Source organism: Staurois parvus, unplaced genomic scaffold (assembly GCF_062004578.1).
Source record: "Staurois parvus isolate SC_StPar_1 unplaced genomic scaffold, SC_StPar_1.0 ptg000808l, whole genome shotgun sequence".
NCBI classification, from domain to species: domain Eukaryota; kingdom Metazoa; phylum Chordata; class Amphibia; order Anura; family Ranidae; genus Staurois; species Staurois parvus.
This window is the reverse complement of record NW_028318604.1, coordinates 26,159-45,303: the sequence shown is the minus strand read 5'-3', so window position 1 is coordinate 45,303 and position 19,145 is coordinate 26,159. Positions and strand designations below refer to the sequence as shown.

Below are 19,145 nucleotides of genomic sequence, written 5' to 3'. Positions count from 1 at the left end.
CCCCCCCATCATCACTATACCCCCCCCATCATCACTATACCCCCCCCATCATCATCGCTGTACCCCCCCCCCATCACTGCTATATTCCCCCCATCATCGCTATACCCCCCCCATCATCGCTATACCCCCCCATCATCGCTATACCCCCCCCCATCATCGCTGTACCCCCCCCCCATCACTGCTATATTCCCCCCATCATCGCTATACCCCCCATCATCGCTATACCCCCCCCCCATCACCGCTATACCCCCCCATCATTTCTATACCCCCCCCCCATCATCACTATACCCCCCCATCATCGCTATACCCCCCCCCCCATCATCGCTATACCCCCCCATCATCGCTATACCCCCCCATCATCACTATACCCCCCCATCATGGCTATACCCCCCCCCCATCATCGCTGTACCCCCCCCATCACTGCTATACCCCCCCATCATCTCTATACCCCCCATCATCGCTATACCCCACCATCATCGCTGTACACCCCCCATCATCGCTGTACACCCCCCCCACCATCATCGCTGTACACCCCCCCCCCACCATCATCGCTGTACACCCCACCATCATCGCTGTACACCCCCACATCATCACTGTACACCCCCCCCCCACCATGGCTGTACACCTTCCCCCCCATGTTTGGGACCCCCTGTATGACCTTTACCGGGGTAATCAGGACGGATGGCGGATGCAATGCTTTACAAGCTGCTAATAAAACAATTATAAATACACATTTTTTTTACCTGCAAAACACGGCATTTATTTATTTATTTCATTGTTTTTTAAGGTGAACTTCTATTGTTGGAGAATATTTCTCTGGCTGTCAGTTTGCATTTGTATCTTCTATGCTGGTAAAAGGTTTCTTTGAGTTGTGATGATTTGGTTTGTGATTATGATGGGTCACCATTGTGAACTAACCATCCGTTTTACTCTTCTAGAAGATCAGGAAATATTCCCGGACACATTCCTTGCTGACTCCCCAACATTAATAAAAGGGGGCGTTCAGAAGAGGGCGACAGACCCCAGTGTAGGCGAAGGGATGATGGCGTGCCCCCTGTCTTCTCTGACAGCCAATGGTGAGTTCACATGGGGAATGCCCTTCATCACTGAGCTGACAACACTGTCTCTGCTGCACTGAAATCCCAAGCAGTGTTGTCAGCCCCGGCCAGTTCTTCTCTGTATTACTAATAGCGTGTTAGGAGGCCTGGATCCCAAATGGGAAAACAGATTTGATGAAGAGAGGCAGCTCTGTAATGTGGGGTATCCCTGAGGGTCCCCAGAAAAGTGTCCAAGGATGAGAGTGCCCCCGGATAGTGTACGTCCAGTAAATGTTTATCAAATGTTACTTCAACTTTAAAGGATAAATGTAAAGGTGTACAACCCCCCCTCCCATCCCCCGATACCTGCTGTACTTACCTTTGGGGTGGGAGCTGTCAGGGCTCCCACAGGTGACCCAGTAGTCCAGGGATTCTCTGGGCAGCACTTCCTGGAAGGAGCAGATGGATTCTGATTGCTCGGCGCTGTCACAGGGAGTCTATCTGGTCCGTCTTGTGAGCGCTGCACAGAAAAGAGCGGATATTTCCAATTCCCTGACCACTGGACCTGCTGAAGAAACCCTGACAACTCAGGATGGCCAGAAGTAAGTACAGAGGGACCTGGGGGGGGGGGGGTACGGTGTTCATACACCCTCTGCACTGCATTTGTATTGTGGAGCTCACGGTGAGCTGACTATCTTCTACCCCCTCTGCTATGATATGTCCCCCCCCCCCCCCCATGTATGTAGGATGGCATCGGTCTTGGGCAAGCGCCTGGTGCTAAAATCAGCGGCATCCATCAACTCTCACCATTCTTCTTCAAAACATCACGGTCAGACAGCGGTGGGGGGGGGATAGAGGGGCGTGCTGTCAGCCACGCTAGCCCCCAGTCTACAGCACATGTAATACATACATGCACTCTGTCACCTAGAGCTCAGGATGAAATACACATTATAGATTCTCCTTTGAAGCTGGACTCCAGGTATGAAAAGAACATCAATGAATCCTCATAATCTCCTGTACAGCAGAGCTCAGGCTGGGAGATGGAGGAGCATCAGAGGGAACCAATAGGAATAGATAGAATTTGTGGTGGTTTTTGCCCATGTGATTGGTTCTGGCCTCTTTCACATAACCGTTCCAATCAGGTCCACCTGTCAGTTTTTGGATTTGGCTAAACAGGCCAGACTTCCCTCCCCACCTCCATCAATGAGACTTCCCTCCCCACCTCCATCAATGAGACTTCCCTCCCCACCTCCATCAATGAGACTTTCCTCCTCACATCCACCATTGAGACTTCCCTCCCCACCTCCATCAATGAGACTTTCCTCCTCACATCCACCAATGAGCCCCCACTGGGTTGTTTTCTTTTTGTGCTAAAAAGATTGGGGAAAAAAAACCAAACCGTTTTCTTTGTTCTGTTATACAATTTTGCACATTCTCCTCCAGGTTGCTGATGCCTCTCCAGTCGCCGTCATCTCGTCCAGCGTGCCCGCCAGTACTGGGGTGCACTTACCTGCGGGCGCCGTAGTTACTTTGGCTCCGCCCCCAGACATCATCGGGATGAAGGACAGCGGAGGAGATGTAAGTCCCTGATTTCAGTCTTCTGCTTCATTCTGCCTCAAGTATTCAGGGAAAGGGAAAAGCTGTCACTTTGTAACAGGTTCTCTTTCTAGCCCCGCCTCCTGTGCGGCTCTTTTTGTATAAACGGTTTGGTTAGGAAGGGAAGGATTACCATACACTTACAGATCTAAAGCCAGCGAGTTATAGAGGAAATAATGCAGCATGCAGACCTTTTACTAAAGCGCAACTCCACCAAAAAGGGGAAATTGCGCTTTAAAGTGACATCAACCACTTGCCTACCGGGCACTTTTACCCCCTTCCTGCCCAGGCCAGATGTCACACTTTGAATAACAATCGCACGGTCATGCAACATTGCATCCAAACTAAATTTATAGCTTTTTTTTTACAAATAGAGCTTTTTTTTGCTATTTAATCATCACTGGGGGGGGGGGGGGAGGGGGGGTTATTTTGTGCTAAACAAAAGAAAGACCAAACATTATGAAAAAAATATATATTTTCTCTAAAGTTTTGTAAATAGGTGATGTTTCTCCTTCAATGATGTGTGCAGATGAGGCTGCACTGATTGGCACTGAGAGCCAGCACTGATGGGCATTGATTGGTGGGACTGATGGGCACTGACAGCCAGCACTGAGAAGGCACTGATAGTCAGCACTGATGGGTATTGATCAGGAGGCACTGTTGAGGCTGCACCAATATGCAGAACTGATAGACGGCACTGCTGGGCACTGATAGGTAGCACTGATGGGCACAGACAAGCGGCCCTGATGGGCATTTATTGGAGGGACTGATGGGTACTGACATCCAGCACTGAGGAGACACTGATAGTGTCTTGGAAATTCGCTTTAACGAATTTCTCCTTACCGTGAGTACTCGCAGTTGGATGCGCAGAAATCCCCCATAAAGCTGTGCGAATCTCGCTTACCACGACTGCAACTAAACTACACGATTCCTGCCCATCCAGCTACTTTTAGCTTCTGTTGAGATGTGGATGATGGAGCTCCGTTACCCTAGAATAATCACACGACACTCTAAGGCTGGTGTTGCAATTCACATAAGGGCCGGCTTCAGACTCAGCCTTTGGTTTTATTACAAATACACACATGCCCCCCACATGAATAAAGTTAATCCCCTCCCACCGAACAATGCAATGGGGAGTGCCTATACACAGGATGTACATTCCTATTGGAGCATAGCCTTTCCTATTATCTATCACTGGTCCTCCCCCATGAGCCTTCTGAGGTCAGCAGATTTCCTCCCCTTCCTCCCATGAGCCTTCTGAGGTCAGCAGACTTCCTCCCCTTTCCCCCCATGAGCCATCTGAGGTCATATTTCCCAGCTCCTAGCAGTATGTCCATTCCCTGTACAAGCATCCCCTAGAAATATCAGTCTGTACCCGGATGGGCCCGATACGATCTTTATTAAAACACATCCATCCAAGATACAGTTCAGATTGGTAATGGGTTGTAAGATATGCATAAGCCTACACGCGGAGTTCGTACCGCTTGGCGCCTTGCGTTATGAAGTCCATGTGGTACTATGCTGCTGATATGTGGATACAGGCCCGCGGTCTACTGCCAGCGGCATTCGCATCGAATGCCGTGGTGGTATACACGCCAGTCTATAAGCGCAGATCCGCCATCTCATCCATTACCGAGCTGAGTACTGTAATACATACATTGTACATGCGCATGGCCCAATTGCAGCCTTCAGAGCTTTAATTAAGCCACACGAGAGACATATGAATAACACGAATATATGACACATTTAAAGTTCGACCAACAATACAAAATTTCCATGACACAGTGCAGCAACTTAAAAGGTGAAACTAATATATGAGACTCATTCCATGCAAAGCAAGATAGTTCAAGCCGTGATTTGTCATCATTGTGATGATTATGGCTTACAGCTCATGAAAACCCCAAATCCACAATCACAGAAAATGAGAATATTGTGAAAAGGTGGAATAATCTCGGCTCAAAGTGTCCCACTCTAATCAGCTCATTCAGCCATAACACCTGCAAAGGGTTCCTGAGCCTTTAAATGGTCTCTCAGTTGGGTTCAGTAGGAATCACAATCATGGGAAAGACTGCTGACCTGACACCATCACTGACACCCTCCATAAGGAGGGAAAGCCTCAAAAGGTCATTGCAGAAGAAGTTGGATGTTCCCAAAGTGCTGTATCAAAGCACATTAATAGAAAGTTATGTGGAAGGGAAAAGTGTGGAAGAAAAAGGTGCACAAGCAGCAGGGATGACCGCAGCCTGGAGAGGATTGTCAGGAAAAGGCCAATCAAAAGCGTTGGGGACTTTCACAAGGAGTGGACTGAGGCTGGAGTCAGTGCATCAAGAGCCACCACACACAGACGGATCCTGGACATGGGCTTCAAATGTCGTATTCCTCTTGTCAAGCCGCTCCTGAACAACAAACAACGTCAGAAGCGTCTTACCTGGGCTAAAGAAAAACAGACCTGGTCTGGTGCTCAGTGGTCCAAAGTCCTCTTTTCTGATGAGAGCAACTTTTGCATCTCATTTGGAAACCAAGGACCCCGAGTATGAAGGAAGAATGGAGAGGCCCAAGGACCCCAAATATGGAGGAAGAATGGAGAGGCCCAAGGACCCCGAGTATGGAGGAAGAATGGAGAGGCCCGAGGACCCCGAGTATGGAGGAAGAATGGAGAGGCCCGAGGACCCCGAGTATGGAGGAAGAATGGAGAGGCACGAGGACCCCGAGTATGGAGGAAGAATGGAGAGGCCCGAGGACCCCGAGTATGGAGGAAGAATGGAGAGGCCCGAGGACCCCGAGTATGGAGGAAGAATGGAGAGGCCCAAGGACCCCGAGTATGGAGGAAGAATGGAGAGGCCCGAGGACCCCGAGTATGGAGGAAGAATGGAGAGGCCCAAGGGCCCCGAGTATGGAGGAAGAATGGAGAGGCCCAAGGACCCAGAGTATGGAGGAAGAATGGAGAGGCCCAAGGGCCCCGAGTATGGAGGAAGAATGGAGAGGCCCAAGGGCCCCGAGTATGGAGGAAGAATGGAGAGGCCCAAGGACCCCGAGTATGGAGGAAGAATGGAGAGGCCCAAGGACCCCGAGTATGGAGGAAGAATGGAGAGGCCCAAGGACCCCGAGTATGGAGGAAGAATGGAGAGACCCAAGGACCCCGAGTATGGAGGAAGAATGGAGAGGCACAAGGACCCCGAGTATGGAGGAAGAATGGAGAGGCACACACTGCAAGATGCTTGAAGTCCAGTGTGAAGTTTCCACAGTCTGTGTGGATTTAGGGAGCGATGTCATCTGCTGGTGTTGGCCCACTGTGCTTCATTAAGTCCAGGGTCAGCGCAGCCGTCTACCAGTAGATTTTGGAGCACTTCATGCTTCCTTACACAGACGAGCTTTATGGGGATGCTGACTTCATTTTCCAGCAGGACTTGGCTCCGCCCACACTGTCAAAAGCACCAAAACCTGGTTCAATGACCCTAGGATTACTGTGCTTGATTGGCCAGCAAACTCACCTGACCTGAACCCCATAGAGAAACTATGGGGCATTGCCAAGAGAAAGATGAGAGACATGAGACCGAACAATGCAGAAGAGCTGAAGGCCGCTATTGAAGCATCCTGGTCTTCCATAACACCTCAGCAGTGCCACAAGCTGATAGCTTCCATGCCACGCCGCATTGAGGCAGTAATTGCTGCAAAAGGGGCCCAAACCAAGTACTGAGTACATATGCAGCTTCTACTTCTCAGAGGTGCGATATTGTTCTATGTACAATCCGTGTTTTATTGATTGCATGGAATATTCTCATTTTCTGAGATTGTGGATTTGGGGTTTTCATGAGCTGTAAGCCATAATCATCACAATGATGACAAATCACGGCTTGAACTATCTTGCTTTGCATGGAATGAGTCTCATATATTAGTTTCACCTTTTAAGTTGCTGCACTGAAATCAATGAACTTTTGCACCATATTCTCATTTTTCGAGTTTCACCTGTATATATATATATCTCTCTCTCTACAGTGTATATATATATATATCTTTCTCTCCATCTATCTGTCAACAAATAATATATATATATATATGAGAGAGAGATAGATAATGTATATGTCATTTTTTTTTTTCAATTTAATTGTATTTTCTCTGGTTGACTTCCAGGGTCACCACCTGCCCTGCGTTCTGTTAGGCAGCAGCATGCGTTCCAGCTGTGCGCACACTTCTGGGTGCGGATATTCTGCCTCCACTGCAGCAGACATGTGAGTGCGTGTGAGATGTGAGACACTGTCTATGCTCTGAAGAGGAGGGTTCAGCCTCGGGGTCTGTGTAGTGCCGGGATCTGTGTGGTGCCGGGGTGTGTGTGGTGCCGGGATCTGTGTGGTGCCGGGGTCTGTGTGGTGCCGGGGTCTGTGTGGTGCCGGGGTCTGTGTGGTGCCGGGGTGTGTGTGGTGCCGGGGTCTGTGTGGTGCCGGGGTGTGTGTGGTGCCGGGGTGTGCGTGGTGCCGGGGTGTGCGTGGTGCGGGGGTCTGTGTGGTGCGGGGGTCTGTGCGGTGCCGGGGTCTGTGCGGTGCGGGGGTCTGTGCGGTGCGGGGGTCTGTGCGGTGCCGGGGTCTGTGCGGTGCCGGGGTCTGTGCGGTGCCGGGGTGTGTGCGTTGCCGGGGTGTGTGCGGTGCCGGGGTGTGTGCGGTGCCGGGGTGTGTGCGGTGCCGGGGTGTGTGCGGTGCGGGGGTCTGTGCGGTGCCGGGGTCTGTGCGGTGCCGGGGTCTGTGCGGTGCCGGGGTGTGTGCGGTGCCGGGGTGTGTGCGGTGCCGGGGTGTGTGCGGTGCCGGGCTCTGTGCGGTGCGGGGGTCTGTGCGGTGCCGGGGTCTGTGCGGTGCCGGGGTCTGTGCGGTGCGGGGGTCTGTGCGGTGCCGGGGTCTGTGCGATGCCGGGGTCTGTGCGGTGCCGGGGTCTGTGCGGTGCCGGGGTCTGTGCGGTGCCGGGGTCTGTGCGGTGCCGGGGTGTGTGCGGTGCCGGGGTGTGTGCGGTGCCGGGCTCTGTGCGGTGCCGGGCTCTGTGCGGTGCCGGGCTCTGTGCGGTGCCGGGCTCTGTGCGGTGCCGGGCTCTGTGTGGTGCCGGGGTCTGTGTGGTGGTGTGTACCTTCAAGGATAAGTTTGCCTCTTGTAACATGTTACACCCATATTCAGGGTGTAACATATCACAAAATGATCGAAAGAACTGAAATCAAATGGATGAAGGGGGCGGGGCCAGGGACAGGATGGGGAGGAAAGGGTGAGATGACACCGAGCCCCCAGGATTGAAAGAACTGAAATGCAATTAATGAAAGGGGCGGGGCCAGGGACGTTCAGGATGGGGAGGAAAGTGTGAGATGATGCTGGGCCTCCGTGATTTAAAAGAACTGAAATCCAGTTAATGAAAGGGGCGGGGCTAGGGACGTTCAGGATGGGGAAAAAAGGGTGAGATGATGCTGGGCCTCCATGATCGAAAGAACTGAAATCAAATGGATGAAGGGGGCGGGGCAAGGTACAGAATGTTTATTAAACACATTTTTTTTTTTAAATATTCAGGCATTGCATGGACACCTGAAGAAGGACCCCAAGAAATAAACAGAAGAGAGGACGGTCATGTGACTGCAGCTCCAGGTAAGTGCAATGGGCATTTGAGGGGGTGATGGGGGTGTGAAGAGGGGGTGCTAATATCCTGGAGTTGGGTGTTGTGTACTGACCCAATCATCAGTGAAGTCACATGTAGCGCCGTCCACTGGGATCTCATGCCAGCCAATAGCTCCGGGCTCAGCTGCACCGCGGAGACGGTCAGCAGTCCGCACCTCACTTCTGAAAGAACGAATGCCGCCTCACCCGCTCCTGGCACCAGGGGTGAAGGCCTTCCTCACTGACCGTGTTTGGGGGGGTTACAAAGTCCTGTTGGCGTGTGCCAGAGAGGCTGGAAATACCACCGCAGGCTGGCGTACACTCCACGCCCATGAGCCTAAAGGGGTGTGCCCCGTGATCTCAGCGCGTTTCGTCCCTGTGATGCGGGACTTCCTCAGGAGACCCGGAGGCGGTATATTTTATTTGCTGAATTGGTTTTATCTTTAGCAGTGGATTTTTAATACATACAGTAATTATTGGGATTATTAATATTACACCCATTATTGTTTATATTACAATTCATATCAATCATTACAATCCTATTAATACAGTAAAATAAATAAAGTGACATTATAATAACATTGTATGAATATAAACAGAGGCGTCTATATTATAAATACAGGGAAATGGTATCAATGTTATATAATAGGATCCAATCCAGATCTGCTCTACATCCCAACATCCAATCCAAAGCCACCTGAGCTGGATCCCAAATGAGCCAATCAGAGTAAAGCAGGCTGAACAGAGGCTGCTGATTGGTCACACATAAACCCCGCCCCCCTCACTGTGACTTTGCACTGTAAACAGACTGGATCCCAGATGAGCCAATCAGAGTAAAGCAGGCTGAACAGAGGCTGCTGATTGGTCACACATAAACCCCGCCCCCCTCACTGTGGTCACATGACCTCCCTCACTGTGAGTCCTCAGTTGCTGTTTTCTCTCACCAGAGACAGCTGCTTCCTTACAGAGCTCCTGTTTTTTTTCTAAAAAAAACAAACAAAAATGTGCAGAATCTTTGCCGCGATTGTTATCCTGTTGCTCCCTTGGGGAGTACATAGGAAGGACATCAAAGACTCCACAAAGACCGGCATGGACAAGGACAATGATATGAAGATTATGGAGGAACAAAGAAATTTCATCAAAGACTCCCCAGATATCCGCATGGAGGGGGGGAGCATGAAGATGATGGAGGAACACCGATATTTCATCAAAGACTCCCCAGATATACGCATGGAGGAGGGGAGGACCATGAAGATGATGGAAGAACTGGAGCAGGAAAAGGTCAGAGAATTGGAAAATGAGTCCCCAGGACCCATCAGTTGGTTTTCACTACTGGCCACCATTCCATTCTGGTATAAGGGGACAGTCCTGATAAGTGTTCTCATTCTGAGGTACATCCTGCGCAGGAATCATCTGGCCACAATATTAGCACAATATTTGATGTTCCTGGAGCTGATTGAATTCTTTTCTCAACTACTCGATGTCTGGTACAGCGAGGGGCCAACCTCAGAGAACACAGCCCCACCCATGCTTATAAATGCCACTGACTGCTACCAATGGATGTTTGCTGGGCTCCAGTCAGTCTGGTCCAATGGGTGGGCGGCCTTAGGGAACACAATCCCACCCATGCTTATAAATGCCACTGACTGCTACCAATGGATGGTTGCTGGGCTCCAGTCAGTCTGGTCCAATGGGTGGGCGGCCTTAGGGAACACAGTGCTACCCATGCTTATAAATACTGTTGCTGAGCACCAATCAGAATGCTTGTTGGGACTTATCATCTTGCTGCTGGTAATGTTCCTAAAATATTTCAAGCCATTTCACCAATGGATCCAACCAACGAAAAGCAACATCAACCCACCGACGATTGACATCAATCTAACAACAGACATCACTATGGACCAGGCTGACTTTCGTACTCCCATCCTCACACCTCCTAGCAATGACGTCCGTGCTCACATAACGGATTTACTCCGGGAAATGAGGAGGAGCGAGCGAAACAAGCGGCTCAGGAACATTAACATCTTCCCATCAACAAGTGAAAGTGTGGACAGTGCTATGGAAGAGACTGACCTTCCCATTCCCAGCGTCGCACCTCCCAGGGATGACATCCGTGCTCACCTACGGGATCTATGCCGGCCAATGGGGAGGCGCAGGCCAACCAAGGAGTTCAGGCACCGCAAGCTCAATCTACCAGAGAGTGACCACATACCACCAAAAGATGAATATGCGGACAGTGCTACGGGAGATTCTGACTTTCCCATTCCCAGCGTCGCACCTCCCAGGGATCCCATCCGTGTTCATCCTTCCAGCACATCAACAAGAGGTTTACTCTTTCCAGCATTAGATAACACTTTACCATCAACGACTTCTGGCGTCTTTCCAACAAAAGACATGATCCTACGATCGAGTTCTGGCAATAGGCGAGAATGGACAACCATGACTGTCCATCCCAGTGTCCAATCCAGAGGTGAAATTCCTAGCGATACCGCCCGTTTTATCCTACGGGATTTATGCCGGGCAATGAAGAGGCGCTGGACAACCACAGAGTTCAGTTATGGCAAAATGTTCTCATCAATGAGTGACGTCATTCCACAGGACGATGATACCGTCCCATTACTGAGTGATGTCATTCTACAGGTTGATGATACCGTCCCATCGAGTGATGTCATTCCACAGGGTGATGATGCCGTCCCATCAACGCATGACATCATTCCTAAGAGATATTCTACCATGTCATCAATCAGTGACATCATCCAACCACCAAGCGATGACATTAGTTCTGGGACTGACCAACCGACTGGCCATCCCAGCGGTGCATCTCCTAGTGATGGCACCCGCTTTAATCCACGCAATTTATTCCAGCGAAAGAAGAAGCACAAGCGACGTAAGGTGAAAAATCTCAACAATCCCACCTCATACCAGGTCGCCGTCATCTTGTGCGGGAGACATCCAATTATATGTCCAGCAGACTGTTTCATCTTCGACTGTGTCACCTCCTAAATATCGCAGCCGTATTCACCTATTGTCAGGGGTCGGGTGTTCTGCCGCGATACGCCGGGTGGCGCATGCACAGAACACCGACACGCTCTAGCCAGTGGGCCCTGGGCGATCGTGGCGGCGGCGACGGCCGCGCATGCGCACTCCCGATCGCGGACAGGCGCCTGGCACCAATGACAGCGCAGGGCGCGCTATTTAAACAGGACAGGAGGTATGTCTTATTATCCTGTTCCTGTCATCTGGTTTGTGAAGTTTCCTGTTGCCGACCTCTGCTTGATCCTGACCCTGCTGGTTGTCTCCTGCTTGACCCCTGGCTTGACCTGACCATTCTCTGCCTGCTCCTCTGGTACCTCGCTGCCCGCACGTTGCTGAACCCGGCTCGTGACCCTGACCATTCTCTGCCTGCTCCTCCGGTACCTCGCTGCCCGCACGTTGCTGAACCCGGCTCGTGACCCTGACCATTCTCTGCCTGCTCCTCCGGTACCTCGCTGCCCGCACGTTGCTGAACCCGGCTCGTGACCCTGACCATTCTCTGCCTGCTCCTCCGGTACCTCGCTGCCCGCACGTTGCTGAACCCGGCTCGTGACCCTGACCATTCTCTGCCTGCTCCTCCGGTACCTCGCTGCCCGCACGTTGCTGAACCCGGCTCGTGACCCTGACCATTCTCTGCCTGCTCCTCCGGTACCTCGCTGCCCGCACGTTGCTGACCCGGCCTGCCTGACTACAACTTACGTCACGCTGACTGTCCATCCATCCATCCCGCAAGGATCAGTCCCTGCTGCAAGGCCTACCAGCCTCTTCTCGTCAGGCTCTATTTCCCGCAACACCTCTGACGGTACTCTCTACCACTGCTGGACATACTCAGGGGTCGCGCCCTGGTCTCGGTCTGCTCCAAGTCCATCCCCACCATCAGGGGCCCTGGTGCATAAGCAGATTGGGACTTAGACCCCGCGTGCTGAGGAACCCCGCACTGTGGGCCGCTAGAGATACCGTCAGGTGGTGTCTGACACCTATAGAATGTATTGCGGCTAAAGAAGAAGCGCGGGCCAACCGAAGAGGCCGGCCAGCAGACTCAGAGAGAACATTAGATACACAGATATGATGGGGGAGGGGTGACACCCCAATATAGAGAGAACATTGTATATACAGATATGGGGGAGGGGTGACACCCCAATATAGAGAGAACATTGTATACACAGATATGATGGGGGAGGGGAGACACCCCAATATAGAGAGAACATTGTATATACAGATATGATGGGGGGGGACACCCCAATATAGAGAGAACATTGTATATACAGATATAATGGGGGAGGGGAGACACCCCAATATAGAGAGAACATTGTATATACAGATATGATGGGGGGGACACCCCAATATAGAGAGAACATTGTATATACAGATATGATGGGGGAGGGGAGACACCCCAATATAGAGAGAACATTGTATATACAGATATGATGGGGGAGGGGTGACACCCCAATATAGAGAGAACATTGTATATACAGATATGATGGGGGAGGGGTGACACCCCAATATAGAGAGAACATTGTATACACAGATATGATGGGGGAGGGGAGACACCCCAATATAGAGAGAACATTGTATATACAGATATGATGGGGGGGGACCCCAATATAGAGAGAACATTGTATATACAGATATGATGGGGGGGGGGACACCCCAATATAGAGAGAACATTGTATATATGTCTTCTGATGGTGGACATCTCTTTGGTGCCTTCAGCCAGGTGCGATGTAACACACACGTCATCCCGCAATTCTCATGCGTCTTGCCATGCGACAATTGCAGCAACATCACACTGCATTCGGGGCGCCATGTTGATGGTGAACGTCTCTTTGGTGCCTCTTCAGACATCTCCATAGAGGACGTCACTGGCAGGAAGGGTTCTCATTGGTCCCAGCAGAAAAGGCCTGAAGCTGGAAAGACTCCTCCCACTTCTGAAGCCAATCAGAGTTCCTTTCTTTTCTCCCAAGCTTCATCCTCCAAGAGCAGACCTAAGCCAGGGGCCCAGGTCAGTCACAATCCTGGGGCCCCTAATCCCCAAACCTGCAGACTAGTCCTATTAAACCTCCTGAAGGGATTTCCCTACTTTCTAAAGTGGGGGGACGTCTGTTGGCCTTTGGGGTCACCTGGTCAGCAGACATCTCAGAAGCTCAGGTAAGAGACGTGGTGTCCAGGGGCTACAGACTAGAGTTCATCTCCCTGCCCCCACCCCGCTTCGTGTTGTCCAACCTGCCGGTGTCCCCGCAGGGACTAGCGATCCTCCATGCTGCTCCTGCAGATCTGCTGACCCAAGGAGATCTCCCCATTGGACCAACAGCAGAATAGTTCCCGGTTTTTAGGCCACATTCACAGGGGACATACCAATGTGTACCGCCGTGGGGGGCCGTGTTTATTTGCAGGGGATGTCCCGGTGTTCATGCATCCCTGTGCAGGCAGTTCCATTGATGTCAGTTGGGACGTAGTGGTAACATGGACACAGATGCTGATCCCAATCTGACATCCGTATGGATGCATGGCCCTGAACGCACACTATCTGTGTTCACAGCTGTTCACCCGCACAGATGTTACATTGGGAGCAGTGTCTGTATCCATGCAGCCGCTGCATCCCAACTGACATCAATGAACCTGCCTGCACAGGGATGCATGAACACCGGTACATCCCCCAAGTAAACACGGCCCCCCACGGCTGTACGGATTAGTACGCCCCCTGTGACCGGGGCCTTACTCCAACCTTTTCCCTGTTCTAAAGCCTCCCAGCCGGTTCACACTATGAGGTGCGGGACACTGCATGGAGTCTGCACAGGAATCACACCGCATTCCTCTGCGCATTCCATGCACATGTCTGTGCGCTGCGATTTGGGCCATACACTTCCTATGGCTCAAATCACATCGCATCCGCACCACAAAGGTGCAGGACTGTCTTTAGATCCGCACCTGAATCACATGGTATGGGTCTTCTCACCCATGTCATGTGATTTCTGGCAATCACATCGCGTCTTGCCATCTGTTTCGGGTGTCAATAATTTATTACTGACTCCCGCACCAGATCGCATGAACGTGATGCGATTGCAATGCGGTGCGGGAAACGTACAGGATTCGCAGCGTTTCCCGCACCTCATTGGTGTGAACCCGAGCACATGGAGGACATAGGCTGCATTCACTCGGGGGATTAGGGGCATACAGGGGATTCCTGCGGATGGGATCACTGTGAACAGTGGGGGATGGGAAGTCTGTACAAAGCAATGACAGGCTGACAGGAGCCGCGACCACTCCCATGTATCCGCACATCCATCGGTCATCTACGGTTAGGGCCAGGATCGCTCATCCTTCCCTGACCACAGATGACCGATGGATGTGCGGATACATGGGAATGGTCGCGGCTCCTGTCAGCCTGTCATTGCTTTGTACAGACTTCCCATCCCCCACTGTTCACAGTGATCCCAGCCCCAGGAATCCCCTGTATGCCCCCTAATCCCCCCAGTGAATGCAGCCTATGTCCTCCTTGAGGCTTTAGAACAAGGAAACGGTTGGAGTAAAAACCCGGAAACCTTTCTGCTGTTGGTCCAATGGGGAGATCTCCTTGGGTCAGCAGATCTGCAGGAGCAGCATGGAGGACCGCTAGTCCCTGCGGGGACACCGGCAGGTTGGACAACACGAAGCGGGGTGGGGGCAGGGAGATGAACTCTAGTCTGTAGCCTCTGGACACCACGTCTCTTACCTGAGCTTCTGAGATGTCTGCTGACCAGGTGACCCCAAAGGCCAACAGACGTCCCCCCACTTTAGGAAATGGGGACTTCCCTTCAGGAGGTTTTATAGGGCTTGTCTGAAGGTTTAGGGATTAGGGGCCCCAGGATTGTGACTGAACTGGGCCCCTGGCTTAGGTCTGGTCTTGGAGGATGGAGCTTGGGAGAAAAGAAAGGAACTCTGATTGGCTTCCGAAGTGGGAGGAGTCTTTCCAGCTGGAGGCCTTTTCTGCTGGGGCCAATGAGAACCCTTCCTGCCAGTGACGTCCTTTATGGAGATGTCTGAAGAGGCACCAAAGAGACGTTCACCATCAACATGGCGCCCCGAATGCAGTGTGATGTTGCTGCAATTGTCGCATGGCAAGACGCATGAGAATTGCGGGATGACGTGTGTGTTACATCGCACCTGGCTGAAGGCACCAAAGAGACGTCCACCATCAGAAGACATATATACAATGTTCTCTCTATATTGGGGTGTCCCCCCTCCCCCATCATATCTGTATATACAATGTTCTCTCTATATTGGGGTGTCACCCCTCCCCCATCATATCTGTATATACAATGTTCTCTCTATATTGGGGTGTCACCCCTCCCATCATATCTGTTTATACAATGTTCTCTCTATATTGGGGTGTCACCCCTCCCCCATCATATCTGTATATACAATGTTCTCTCTATATTGGGGTGTCACCCCTCCCCCATCATATCTGTATATACAATGTTCTCTCTATATTGGGGTGTCACCCCTCCCCCATCATATCTGTATATACAATGTTCTCTCTATATTGGGGTGTCACCCCTCCCATCATATCTGTATATACAATGTTCTCTCTATATTGGGGTGTCACCCCTCCCCCATCATCTCTGTATATACAATGTTCTCTCTATATTGGGGTGTCACCCCTCCCCCATCATCTCTGTGTATACAATGTTCTCTCTATATTGGGGTGTCACCCCCCCATCATATCTGTGTATACAATGTTCTCTCTATATTGGGGTGTCACCCCTCCCCCATCATATCTGTATATACAATGTTCTCTCTATATTGGGGTGTCACCCCTCCCCCATCATATCTGTATATACAATGTTCTCTCTATATTGGGGTGTCACCCCTCCCCCATCATATCTGTATATACAATGTTCTCTCTATATTGGGGTGTCCCCCCTCCCCCATCATATCTGTATATACAATGTTCTCTCTATATTGGGGTGTCACCCCCCCCCCATCATATCTGTATATACAATGTTCTCTCTATATTGGGGTGTCACCCCTCCCCCATCATATCTGTATATACAATGTTCTCTCTATATTGGGGTGTCCCCCCTCCCCCATCATATCTGTATATACAATGTTCTCTCTATATTGGGGTGTCCCCCCTCCCCCATCATATCTGTATATACAATGTTCTCTCTATATTGGGGTGTCACCCCTCCCCCATCATATCTGTATATACAATGTTCTCTCTATATTGGGGTGTCCCCCCTCCCCCATCATATCTGTATATACAATGTTCTCTCTATATTGGGGTGTCACCCCCCCCCCATCATATCTGTATATACAATGGAGAGAAGGGTTGGGATTGGTGGGTTGGAGGCACGGAGGAGACCTTCGCCATCAGAAGACATGGAACCTCGCGTTGGTGGTGTAGTGGTTAGCATGGCTGCTTTCCCAGCAGCTGACTCGGGTTCAATTCCCGGCCAACGCAATATCCAACATGGCTGCCTCCCCTCCTAGGTGATCGGAGTCCCCCGGGGGAAAAGGCCGATACAAATCCAGTGTGGAGGATATATTACTGGTGGGATCAAATACAAACCAAAACCAATGAAGGGGATGTGTCGTCTGATTGGACAGATTTCATTACACACCCTCCAATAGCAGACTTCCTGCAGATGGATCGCATTGTTCTGTGTTCTCCATTCCAGCCAGTAGGTGGAGAACTCCGCCCCTTTTCTAGTATCTTCTAGGCCAGGGGGGGGCCAAACTTTCCAGTACGGGGGCCGAAAAAATAACCCCCCCCAGCAACATAACACTTCTTCCCCCAAGCAAAAATAGACCCCTCCCTCAACAATAGATTCCTCCCACTGCATTAATAAATCCTCCAGCAACCAGTACCAATAGACCCCTCCCACAACCATAGATCCCCCCAGCAATAACCAACCCCCTGAGCAACATAAGACCTCCCACACCATGCAACAATAGACCCCTCCCACAACCATAGATCCCCCCAGCAATAACCGACCCCCTGAGCAACATAAGACTTCCCACACCAGTACCAATAGACCCCTCCCACAACCATAGATCCCCCCAGTAATAACCGACCCCCTGAGACACATAAGACTTCCCATACCATGCAATAATAGGCTCCTCCCACAACCATAGATCCCCCCAGCAATAACCGACCCCCTGAGCAACATAAGACTTCCCACACCATGCAACAATAGACCCCTCCCTCAACAATAGACCCCTCCCTCAAGATTAAATCCCCATCAGCAACGATAGATCCCCCAGCAGTCGGGATCATTGGACCCTTCAGCACCACTTGCCATTACATACATTTTGAACAGGGAAAAAAAAATCTCTGGTCACATGACCACTGATCCTTCCCAGCCCCGGGTGTTCTGAACTGTTTAAAGGGATGGCGGGGGCGGGAAGGGGTTCAAACAGGGGCGGACTGACCATTTGGAAACTCGGGCACTGCTCGAGGACCCGGGGGAAGGAGGGGGCCCCATGAGATGCCCCTGGTACCTTTTTCATAGGCTTTTTTGAGTTTGGGCAAGGACACAGGGGCCCCATGATCTCCTATTGGCCAGGGGCCCCATGAGTCGTTAGTCCGCCCCTGGGTTCAAATCACAAGGATACGAGAGATGGAGATCATCAATAGTGTGCTTCTTCTGCTGTGTGACGGCTGCCTGCCCACCCACATGCAGGAGAAGAACGCACCCCAGGCTGAGGCATTCATGCTTCCGGTTACACAAAAACATTTGAGGGATTATGCTGAGTATTAGAAGCTGCTTCTGCGGAGCGCCCCCACAGGTGAATGGCGGTATGGTGCTCAGTGCTCCGCCCCCTAATTAATCAGAATACATTGTGAGTCGTTATTAAAAAAATTTTTTAAAAAAAGTCCCGACTCTGAGCTCCACAATCTGGGCGTCCATTCTCCTCACCCCCTCCCACCCCCAAACCCCCCCCCCCCTAATTGGCAGCATTTTCCTGTGAAATCTGTAGTTAAACGCTTCATTGTTCAATATTGTATTAGTGCGTTCCGCGCATAATGAGCCCCCCATCCCCTCCCCCGCTCCCCCATCCCGTCCTGACTTTAAATCGCCTTGTGGAAGAAATTCTAAGTGAATTCCTCTGGGATTTAATGGACCTATTACCTGTCAGCGCATATTTAATGTCACCGCCGCCGCCGAATCCTAATAACATCCTCACTAATTGGCGGGTCATTCCTACGGAAGAGCCGCCGCGCTCCTCGCGGGAAACCAACTGAAAGAAAACACGATTATATAATAACGCTGTAATTTCACCATTAACCTTTTTATCTTTTACAAAGTTTCAGGCGGCTTGTGGGGGGAGGGGGAGGGGGAGGGGGAGAGGGGGAGGGGGTGGTCGTAGCCTCCCTAGCGGTCTGATGATGTCAGGATTTCTGTGCTCAAAGCGGTACATTTTTTGGCACGGAAATATGGTGTTTTTTTATTGCCGGCCTGTAATTTTTAGGAATAACTCCCTGAAATCTGTCCGGACAAGAGTCTAGTAACCATCCCGGGGAGGAGAAAACTTGAAACACGAAATCATAAAAAATAATAATATAATAATAAATGTAATTCAATAATATAATCAAACCGAAAACACTGATGGGGCACTACTCCTCCCACTGACACCAATCATGGGACACTACTCCTCCCACTGACACCAATCATGGGACACTACTCCTCCCACTGACACCAATCATGGGACACTACTCCTCCCACTGACACCAATGATGGGGCACTACTCCTCCCACTGACACCAATCATGGGACACTACTCCTCCCACTGACACCAATCATGGGACACTACTCCTCCCACTGACACCAATCATGGGACACTACTCCTCCCACTGACACCAATCATGGGACACT

At 51.0% G+C, this 19,145-nt stretch overlaps 1 long non-coding RNA gene across 1 annotated transcript in view; it reads left to right on the top strand.

Moving 5' to 3' along the window:
- The first annotated feature begins 2,481 nt into the window (after positions 1-2,481).
- LOC149444178 (uncharacterized) overlaps positions 2,482-19,145 on the top strand; it is a 29,208-nt gene continuing 12,544 nt past the window's right edge. Inside the window, exons 1-3 of the long non-coding RNA XR_016306549.1 lie at positions 2,482-2,615; positions 6,765-6,862; positions 8,171-8,245. This is a non-coding gene — a long non-coding RNA (uncharacterized LOC149444178). The remainder of the gene's footprint in view (positions 2,616-6,764; positions 6,863-8,170; positions 8,246-19,145) is intronic.